The sequence below is a fragment of the Eriocheir sinensis genome, unplaced genomic scaffold, assembly GCF_024679095.1.
Source record: "Eriocheir sinensis breed Jianghai 21 unplaced genomic scaffold, ASM2467909v1 Scaffold23, whole genome shotgun sequence".
NCBI lineage: Eukaryota > Metazoa > Arthropoda > Malacostraca > Decapoda > Varunidae > Eriocheir > Eriocheir sinensis.
In genome coordinates this window covers 1,292,349-1,302,887 of record NW_026111532.1, presented here as the reverse complement: position 1 = coordinate 1,302,887, position 10,539 = coordinate 1,292,349, and the positions used below count along the sequence as shown (strand labels likewise).

At 42.6% G+C, this 10,539-nt stretch overlaps 1 protein-coding gene across 2 annotated transcripts in view; it reads left to right on the top strand.

The window, feature by feature from the left end:
* The first annotated feature begins 1,186 nt into the window (after positions 1–1,186).
* Positions 1,187–10,539, top strand: part of LOC126991006 (cationic amino acid transporter 4-like) — a 42,800-nt gene continuing 33,447 nt past the window's right edge. The window contains exon 1 of one of the 2 annotated variants that reach the window (XM_050849688.1): positions 1,187–1,313. The gene's annotated coding sequence lies outside the window, so the exon portion shown is untranslated. The remainder of the gene's footprint in view (positions 1,314–10,539) is intronic. The other variant, XM_050849685.1, reaches the window with a different exon arrangement.

The following is a 10,539-nucleotide window of genomic DNA, read 5'->3' as shown; positions in this document are numbered from 1 at the left end:
GGAGGTGAGGGAGGGAAAGCAACAGGTGATTCTCTCTCTCTCTCTCTCTCTCTCTCTCTCTCTCTCTCTCTCTCTCTCTCTCTCTCTCTCTCTCTCTCTCTCTCTCTCTCTCTCTCTCTCTCACACACACACACACACACACACACACACACATGCATATTCACGTCTTAACTCCCTCCCCCCCCCTCTATCCCTTCCTTGCGCAACAAATTCGACGAAGAAAGGCTTTCCACCCTTAACATGTTCTCTCTTGAGAAACGTCGCCTCCTAGGAAAACTGATCGAATGTTTTAAAATACTTAATGGTTTCACAAATGTAGACAGATCAACATTGTTTATGATCGATGACATTTTGCGTACGAGGAACAATGGCGTAAAACTCAAATGTAGACAAGTAAATTCAGACTGCACCAAAATTTTCTTCACCAACGTTGTAGTGCGAGAATGGAATAAGCTCCCACCGTCAGTGTTGCAGTGTAACACGATTGACTCCTTCAAAAACAAGCGCGACCGTCACTTCCATCAACTTAATATCAACTAGAGTTGAAATGCATCGTTTTGGAGCCATCTGATTAATGTAGAATCACTTAGTTTTAAGGACAGAACACCTATAGTCTGGACCATGGGGTCTGTGTGGTCTGATTTTCTATGTAAATCTATGTAAATCTCTCTCTCTCTCTCTCTGATCGAGAAACAACTGAAGGAGAGAGAGAGAGAGAGAGAGAGAGAGAGAGAGAGAGAGAGAGAGAGAGAGAGAGAGAGAGAGAGAGAGAGAGAGAGAGAGAGAGAGAGAGAGAGAGAGAGAGAGAGAGAGAGAGAGAGAGAGAGAGAGAGAGAGAGAGATTTACATAGATTTACATAGAAAATCAGACCACACAGACCCCATGGTCCAGACTATAGGTGGTCTGTCCTTAAACCTAAGTGATTTTACATTAATCAGATGGCTCCAAAATGATGCATTTCTACTCTAGTGAGAGAGAGAGAGAGAGAGAGAGAGAGAGAGAGAGAGAGAGAGAGAGAGAGAGAGAGAGAGAGAGAGAGAGAGAGAGAGAGAGAGAGAGAGAGATACTCCCCGCTCCCAACCTTTCCTCCTCCTGTACCCCCTCCTCCCGGCCTAACCTCCACCAACCCTTCCTGTCCCCGTCCTCTTCCACCTCTCCGCCCCCCACAAGCTCCCTGTCGTGTGCCAGTCTGTACCAGGAGCGGGGAGCAGCGCCCCACGACCCGCTTCTCCGCGTCCTCGCCCTCTTCAACACAGTGCCTGGACCCTTTTCGCTTACTCCACGCCTAGATCACATCCTCGACTGTTCATAGGTCAGTAAAGTGGAGAGAAGAGGGGTTAGATGTGTGTCTTGTAGTGCCCTTTTTGTCCCTTTGCGTCCGTGGCCTGATAAACACCTCGCTGGACCATATGGTAGCGTGTGTGTGTGAATGTGGGTGCGTGCGTGCAGGGTGTGTAGTGTTCCGTTCGTGATCTTGCTTACCCGAGTGTGTTTTGGGATGTCACTTTCACTGTCTTGACTTGCGTCTGGGTGGACTATGGGTTTTTGGGGCCCGTTTTGCCTGACGTAAGGGAGTGACTGACTGACTGATCCTTACCGTGTTCTTAAGTGCCACGCCTCCTTGAGTATATTTTGATATTGACGATGAATGGTTAATAGTTAGACTTGAAAGACTGAGTGGTGGATTGATTGAGTTATTGACTGACCTGACTGATTGACTGAGTGGTTCTTTCCGTATTCTTAACTGCCACACCTTGATTTTATGAAGCTGATTGATGACATTTATTTTATAGGGAGATTTGAAGGAGTGAGTGGTTGATTAATTGAGTTACTGACTGATTGATTGACTGACTCTGACGGCGTGTTCGTGATCGTGAGGACCATATGGTAGATAGATTAACTGTCTGACTGTATTACCGACTGACTGACTGGCTGACTAAGTGACTCACTGACTGATTGACCTACCCAATCCTGTCTTCGTGTTGCCCATGCTCGCTTTGTCATATGGTAGAGTGGTTGTTTGACTTACTGACTGACTAACTGCCCTTATCCTTTTCCCGCGCCTTTCATTCTTGTAGTCGCCTCACACGCCTCTTTTCCGAGCCCATATGGTAACAAGAATGACTGATCGACTAACTGACTGACTGACTGAGTGACTACCCTTTTCATTCTTTTCCCTTGCCTGTCATTCTTGTAGTTGCCTCACACGCCTCTTTTGCGGGTCCATATGGTAACAAGATTGACTTACTGAGTGACTAACTAACTAACTGACAAACTTACTGACTGAGTATCTGCCGGTCCATACGGTAACAGACAGACTAACAAGGGATCAAGTTTCCGAAGCGTATGTTAGGACGGGAGGGATACACTGATTGTACACTCTTCTCTTCGGTGAGTGGCGGGTCGCTAGTCATGATATCCACCCCATTCCTGTTGTTTCCCTCGTTTTCTTTTCCATGGAGCTTGTTTTGCACTGACTACTTGCTCTGGATAACATAACGAACATACTCCTTCATTCCTCATAAGTTCAGGTTCTCCTCAGAGTGAACATAAGCCTCTGTTAATGACGGCGTATATATATAATTAATTCCCTTAGATTTGTGAGGCTGCTTACCAACTTTGGGGTAAGTCTACGGTCGCGTCCATTCTTTTTCTATATGTATTTACACAGGTGTCGACTGTTATGGTATCGATAAGGTGACGAGAGAGCTGTTTGATGTTATATAAAAAAAGTGTCAAGAGCAGATGTTTAGGTTCTGGATAAAAGGACGAACACGTTTTTTAAGGTGATGGAAAAGGTTAAAAAAATATCTGTATATATTTACACAGGTGTCGACTGTTATGGTATCGATAAGGTGACGAGAGAGCTGTTTGATGTTATATAAAAAAAGTGTCAAGAGTAGGTGTCTTGGTTCTGGATAAAAGGACGAACTAATTTTTTTAAGGTGATGGAAAAGGTTAAATAAAAAAAAAAGATAATAAATAAATAAATACAAATCTAAAAATACATACATAAAAAGCGACGTAAAATAATTAAAGGCTGGTAATATGCTGCTCTAATAAAATCAAATAGATGGTAATAAATGACGTTTTAATCATTTTAAGTTCATGATAAGAGGAGGAATGAGTTTTTATGATAATGGAGACAGATGAAGAGCTAAATTAGATATCAAAAAGTCCGTAATATATTTCTACAACTAAGTGAAAGAGAAGATGCCCCTCGAAAATACGTTCTAATAATCTGAAGTTCTTGATAACCGCATGAATGAGTTTTATGACAATGGAAACACAGACCAAGAGCTAAATAAGATAGATAGATAGATACGTTTCTCCAGCACAGCAAAACAAATGTCAAATGGAGAATGTTCTAATGATTTCAAGTTCTTTGTTCTTGGTAACTATGAAAGAGTTTTTATGACAATGGAAACAGATGAAGAGCTAAATAATACATGCAAAAGCTCTTAAAACGTTTCTTCAGTACAGCAAAACAAATGTCAAATGGAGAACGTTCTAATGATCTCAAGTTCTTGGTTCTTGGTAACTGGACGAATGAGTCTTTACGATAAGGGAGATACACGAAGAGCTAATTAAGATAGATAAGAACCCCTAATACGTTTTTCCAGTGAAGCAAAACTGATGTCAAAAGGAGAACGTTCTAATAATTTCGAGTTCTTGGTTCTTGGTAACTGGACGAATGAGTCTTTACGATAAGGGATATACACGAAGAGCTAATTAAGATAGATAAGAACCCCTAATACGTTTTTCCAGTGAAGCAAAACTGATGTCAAATGGAGAAAGTTCTAATGATCTCAAGTTCTTGGTTCTTGGTAACTGGACGAATGAGTCTTTACGATAAGGGAGATACACGAAGAGCTAATTAAGATAGATAAGAACCCCTAATACGTTTTTCCAGTGAAGCAAAACTGATGTCAAATGGAGAAAGTTCTAATGATCTCAAGTTCTTGGTTTTTGGTAACTGGAGGAATGAACTCTGACATCGGAGACCTGGCAAATCATGAGCAAGATATACAAGTGTCCGCAACTCGTTTCGCCAAGTAAACTAAAACCCAAAGAGAGAACGTCCTAGTTATTCCAAGTTCTCGCTCAGCGGACGAACAAAATAACGTCATTAGAGATCGATTAATGCCGCACTGAAACACGTAAAGAGGGAGCTCAGAGATGGGAGCGGTGAGTAGCGGGCTTTTTTCTTTGTTTCCTGCACTCTTTTTGTTGCCCTTGAGCCGTATCCTTTGCTGTAATAAAAAAAAAACAAAAAAAAAACAGCTACATTATAACCAGAAATGCAGGAAAAGAACGATCTATAACTGCATACGCCATGACAGTAATGTATGTATGTCAGTATGTCTGTATGTAACTATATACGCGAGTTGTATGTTATGATTTCTCACCCCTTTCCTCTTTTCCGTCTAACCTAACAAGCGGAAAAGAACGATCTAATTGCATACACGTTATGCCAGTGATGTATGTCAGTACGTAACGAGACGGGTTGTATATTATAATTTCTCACCCCTTTTCCCCTTATTGTTTTATTGCAATAGTGTCTAAACTATCCTGCTGATTGACATGGCATTAAAACACATTTTGTTTCAGACACCGACGTAATTAGGAAAAATATAACCAAGTATCTACTCTGCTTCATTTGGGTAGTTGTCTTAGAGACAAGCCATCAAAATCTGATCGAAAGGCGAGTCATCAAAAAGGCAAATGGCAACTGGGGCACTGGGAGCGGGCTGAGGTGTGTCTACCATGACGTATGGCCCTGACATAAGAACATAAGAACATAGGGAAACTGCAAGAGGCCGGGTGGCCTACACAGGGCAGCTCCAGAATCCCCCCCACTACTCACGGTGGGTGAGGTGTAGTTACAGGGGTTACAGGTAGAGGCTTGATCCTCGTTATACCGGCGGTACCCAGGCACGCATCCAGCACCCCGTCACCTTACTGCACCCACACCTCACTGCCACCTGTCGTCCTCGTCCATGTAGCTATCCAGTCTACTCTTAAAGCAAGCTATCGTCCCTGCACTAACTATGTGATTGCTGAGTCTATTCCATTCCCCCACCACCCTATTACTAAACCAATGCTTGCCTATATCTCTCCTAAATCTATACTTTTCTAATTTAAATCCATTACTGCGAGTTCTTTCCTGCTGGCTAATTCTCAGTATTTTACTTATATCACCTTTGTTGTAACCCTTGACCCATTTGAATACTTCTATCAGATCTCCCCGCACTCTTCGTCTCTCTAGTGAATGTAAGTTTAGATGTTTCAGCCTATTTTGATATGGGAGGTTCCTCAGCCCCTGAATCATCTTGGTCATCCTCCTCTGAACTGATTCTAGCAAGTTGATGTCCATTCTGTAGTGTGGGCACCAAAACTGGACAGCATAATCTAAGTGTGGCCTAACTAACGCTAAATAGAGTCTGAGGATGACCTCTGCACTCCTGTTGGTTACCGTCCTGTTAATAAAGCCTAATACCCTGTTAGCCCTATTCCTCGCACTAATACATTGCTTCCTTAGTTTTAGGTCAGAGTTCACTAACACTCCCAAGTCCCTTTCACACTCAGACCTCCCTATCGCTGTGGAGCCTAAACTATACCCGTGTAATGGGTTGCGTGTTCCTACACTAAGTACGCTACACTTGGTGATGTTAAAATTCATCTGCCATTTCTCTGACCAAGCTGACAGTTTGTTGAGATCCTCCTGCAGTGCTCTAGCATCCTCCCCTGCCCTAATAGTGCGTCCTATTTTGGTGTCATCTGCAAATTTACCTATGTCACTAGTTATCCCATTGTCTATGTCATTGATGTAGATAATGAATAGAAGCGGGCCTAAAACTGAACCTTGAGGAACCCCACTGGTAACATTACCCCATTCGGATTTTTTACCGTTAATGGTAACCCTCTGTTTCCTGTCGCTAATCCACGCCTTAATCCAATCAAATACCTTCCCTCTTATCCCATGGGCCCTGACTTTATTCAACAGTCTCTGGTGAGGTACCTTATCGAAGGCCTTACTAAAATCAAGATAAACCACATCATAGCTCTCATCATTGTCAGCTGCCTCGTATACTCTATTGTAAAAGGATATAAGATTAGTGAGGCACGACTTTCCTTTAGTAAACCCATGCTGTGAGTCGTGAATTAAACTATGTCTGTCTATATGGTCCCTAATACTATCAGCTATTATTGACTCAATCATTTTACCTATAACTGACGTCAAACTAATCGGCCTATAGTTCTCCATAGAAGATTTGTCTCCCTTCTTAAATATTGGAATAACGTGTGCCTGCCTCCATGAAACAGGCACCACCCCTGTGTCTAGTGACTTCCTAAATACTTCTGTTAACTGCCCACTTATTTCAGTTTCGCATTCCTTTAATACCCTGGGGAAAAGTTCATCTGGCCCTGGCGCCTTAGTGACTTTAAGTCTATCTATCTGTCTAATCACGAGCTCCCTACTTATGTTGATGTCGGTTAATTCTTCTACCTCTTCTCCCCTGTAGATCTGTTCTCCCTGAGGTATATCATCTAATCTTTCCTTGGTAAATACAGTTAAGAAATATCTATTTAACGCCTCGCTCATTTCCTCATCACTATCAATCAGTGATTCTCCTGACTTAAGCGGCCCTATCTTATCCCTAACCTTGGTCTTATAAAGCTGAAAGAAGCCCTTTGGATTGGTCTTTGCTTCCCTGGCAATTCTAATCTCATAATTACGTTTTGCCATACGTGTGTTTTTCTTTACTGCTCTAGCTAAATCGTTGTAACTATCCCTTAGGTGAGTTTCCCCCCTTTTAATTCTAACATATAAATTATACAACTCGTCTTCCTATATACATACATTACTGTCATCTAAGGGGAAAAGGGGTGAGAAATTATAATATACAACCCGTCTCGTTACATACTGACATACATCATACGTGTACTCTTGCCACATCCACCAAGCATTGACTACTAAATAATGTAAAACGCGTACTGAAATTTATTGCTCTGTGGTGGCGTTTAACGATACTGAACCGTGCTTGTGAAGGAATGAATTCATATTCGACCTCAGTTGAGGTCGAGTGTTTAGTAGTCAATGCTTGGTGGATGTGGCAAGAGTATACGTCCCGGCCATACGTCATGGTAGACACACCTCAGCCCGCTCCCAGTGCCCCAGTTGCCATTTGCCTTTTTGATGACTCGCCTTTCGATCAGATTTTGATGGCTTGTCTCTAAGACAACTACCCTAATGAAGCAGAGTAGATACTTGGTTATATTCTTCCTAATTACGTCGGTGTCTGAAACACAATGTGTTTTAATGCCGTGTCAATCAGCAACCTAGTTTAGACGCTATTGCAATAAAACTATATGTCGCGGGCCTTGAAATACATAGTAATTGTATACACGTCATGCCAGTGATGTATGTCAGTATGTAACGAGACGGGTTGTATAATATAATTTCTCACCCCTTTTCCCCTTAGATGACAGTAATGTATGTATATAGGAAGACGAGTTGTATAATTTCTCTGCTCTCTTTCGTCTTTTCCGCCTCGGTAGCCCCCTCCGCGCGGAACACACGCGATATAGATGCAAATAACATAAGTGAGTTTCAGGCTCCGGAATGTGACGACAAGTGTTTCCCGGGCAGCCTGGTGGGACGGACGCCTGTGCCCGTGCTTTCAGACGCTTTCGGCTCTCGCAACAATGATCTGTAAAGGCCGCAGAGGAGATTAGTTTGGTTCTCATTAGCGTCCCTTGACAGAGAGAGTACCGATAACCTAGGATTTGGACGCCATTATTGGCCCTGTTATTCGCCGCACTTTTCAAACACTCGCACACGGTCTCTCTTGCATTTCTGTTCCACAGCCACACGGGTTGTCCACTGAAACTGAACACACTTGTGTCAGACCTGCACACCTTCCCCTAACAGCCAGCAGCCACTGAGCTCTGGGAAATTAAATAAACCAGTTTGTATCAACACCAACAAGTGCCGCTAACCCACCATTACGTCCTCATACTTTACCATAATTTGGTCACCAGCCGTCAGAATGTACCGAAAGAAAGTGACAGGAAAGTACTATTAGTTTTACGATCAGCCATAGTTTCAGTATAGGTGTGAGAGTCGAAGTCAGTACATCTTTATAATTTAGTGTGAAGTAAAAAAAAAAAAAAGAACAAAAAGCTGTACTTCGCGTGGATGATATGAAGGAATAATGCGATTTTATCTTCACGGCTAGACGAGTGGTATAAACAGCTACTGTGATGACTATCTGACTCCTCACACACACACACACACACACACACACACACACACACACACACACACACACACACACACACACACACCTTTCCTTACCTGCAGCCTCGTATACCTGTCCTAGATATTCACTTCAATTTTTTATTTATTTAATTGCTTTCTCTTTTTTCTTTCCGTTTCCTTGGTTTTGGTTTTCTTTTCTTTCTCCTTCCTTTTCCTTTTTATCCTTCTTTCCTATATTCCGTTTTTCTCACCTGATTTTTACTTTCTTTTTCTTTTTTTCTTTGCCTTTCCTTGGCTTCGTATTTTCTTTCTACTTTCTTTTTTTTCTGTATTCCTTTTTCCTCCTTTATTTTCCTTCCCATCCTTCATTCTTGTCTTCCGTTTTTCTCCTCCCCTTTTCATTCGCTTCAAACATTCTTTTTCTCTTCTCTAATTCCCTTTATCTCCCTATCCTTGGCATTATTTCAGTTTCCTTCTCTTCTCCTTTCACGTATTCCCTCGGTTTCCCTCTTCTCCCTTGCCTTCATTTATCTTTCTCTCCTTTCTCTCTCCCTTTCAATGCCTTTCTCTCCCTTTCGTGTCATCATTTCACTTTCCTTCTCTTCTTTTGTCATGTATTCCCTCATAGTCTACCCTTTATGCTTGCTTGCTTTCCCTATTCTGTACTCTCTTTCTCCCTTCTTTCCCTTCCTCTCCCTTTCCCTCCCTCCCCGTTATGATAGTTTCTCTCTTTCTCTATTCTCTCTCATTCCTCTTTTCCTTGCTTTCATTTCACTCTCTCCTTCCCTTCCCTTCATTACCTATCCCCCCCAACACTCGCTCGACTTCTGCATGTTGTCTCTGATCCAATGACGACGCGCCTTTCGAAAGCCTGTCACGCGTTGATTGACAGGCGAGCATCAGGCGGTTGGATCCCTTCACCGCGCGCAGCCTCCAGCATCCTCCCTCAGCCTTCAACCTTCAAGTCTTGCTTTCTCCTCCACGTCACTTCCGTCTGTTTCCTCTTCTCACTCCTCCTCCTTCTCCTTCCTCTGGTTCTCCTTGCTCTATCGTTTTCTTTCTTCATTTTGGCTTTTCTTCTTCTTCTTCCTACACTTTCTTCTCCTTTTCGTTTCTCCTCCTCCTCCTTCTCCTCCTTCTCTTTCTCCGTGTTCTGTTGCTTCCTTTCTTGTGGTTCCTCCTCCTCCTCCTCCTCCTCCTTCTTCTTGTTCTTTTTGTTCTGTTCTTTCCTTCCTTTTTGGCCTCTTCTCTCCTCCTCCTCCTCCTCCTCCTCCTCCTCCTCCTCCTCCTCCTCGTTCTTCCTGTGCTCTCATCTTCCTCACATTGCTTCTCTTTCTCCTCTGTTCCTCCTTTTCTCCTTCCCCCCCTCCTCCTCCTCCTCCTCCTCCTCCTCCGCCAACAAGGGACACAAAGTTACATTAAGGCATCTTTTATCAATGACTTTCAACTTTTTCTTGTTTGTTTTTAGTTGTTTTTACGATAGCGTCAAGAACTGAGTTGGCATCTGCCTCTCGAGACTCATTTTTATCTCTCGTGTGGAGGGGGAGTCGGCAGTCCCTTAATAACGTTTCTTTTTTTATATATATTAAAGACCTGGTATTGTTACATTCACTTATAAACAAAGGGAAAAGTGATGCGTTACGAAGATCAGGGATGGAAATGGAATGGAATAGGATGGGAGGATAAGGATAAGGGAAGTGAATGGAAAGAAAGTGAAGTAGAGAGGAATTGAAGAAATGACATGTACCGAAGATCAGGGATGGCAATGGAAGGGGATAGGATGGGAGGATAAGGATAAGGGAAGGGAAGGGAAAGAGACAGACAGAGAGGAATTGATTGGAAGAAATGACATGTACCAAAGATCAGGGAAGGAAATGGAATGAAATAGGATGGGAGTGTGAATATAAGGGAATGGAAGGGAATGGAAAGGAAGAGAAAGGAACGAAAAGAGGGAAATAAGAGAGAGAGGTGAAGAGAAAGGAACGAACTGGAATTAAATGGGATAGTAAGGGAGTTTAAAGACAAGCAAAGGAAAGGAAAGGGAAAGAAAGAGATAGAAACGGAAGGAAGGAGATAAGAGAGAGAGAGGCGAAGAGAAGGGAACGGAATGGAAAGGAAGTGAAGATAAGCGAATAGAAGGAAATGGATGAGATAGTAAGTAAAAAAAAAGAATAAAAAATGAAGGGAAGGGAATGAAAGGGTAAAAAAAAACATTGAATACAGTTTTTTTATACATCATACAGTCACTCCCCCCTCCTCCCCCTCCCTTCCT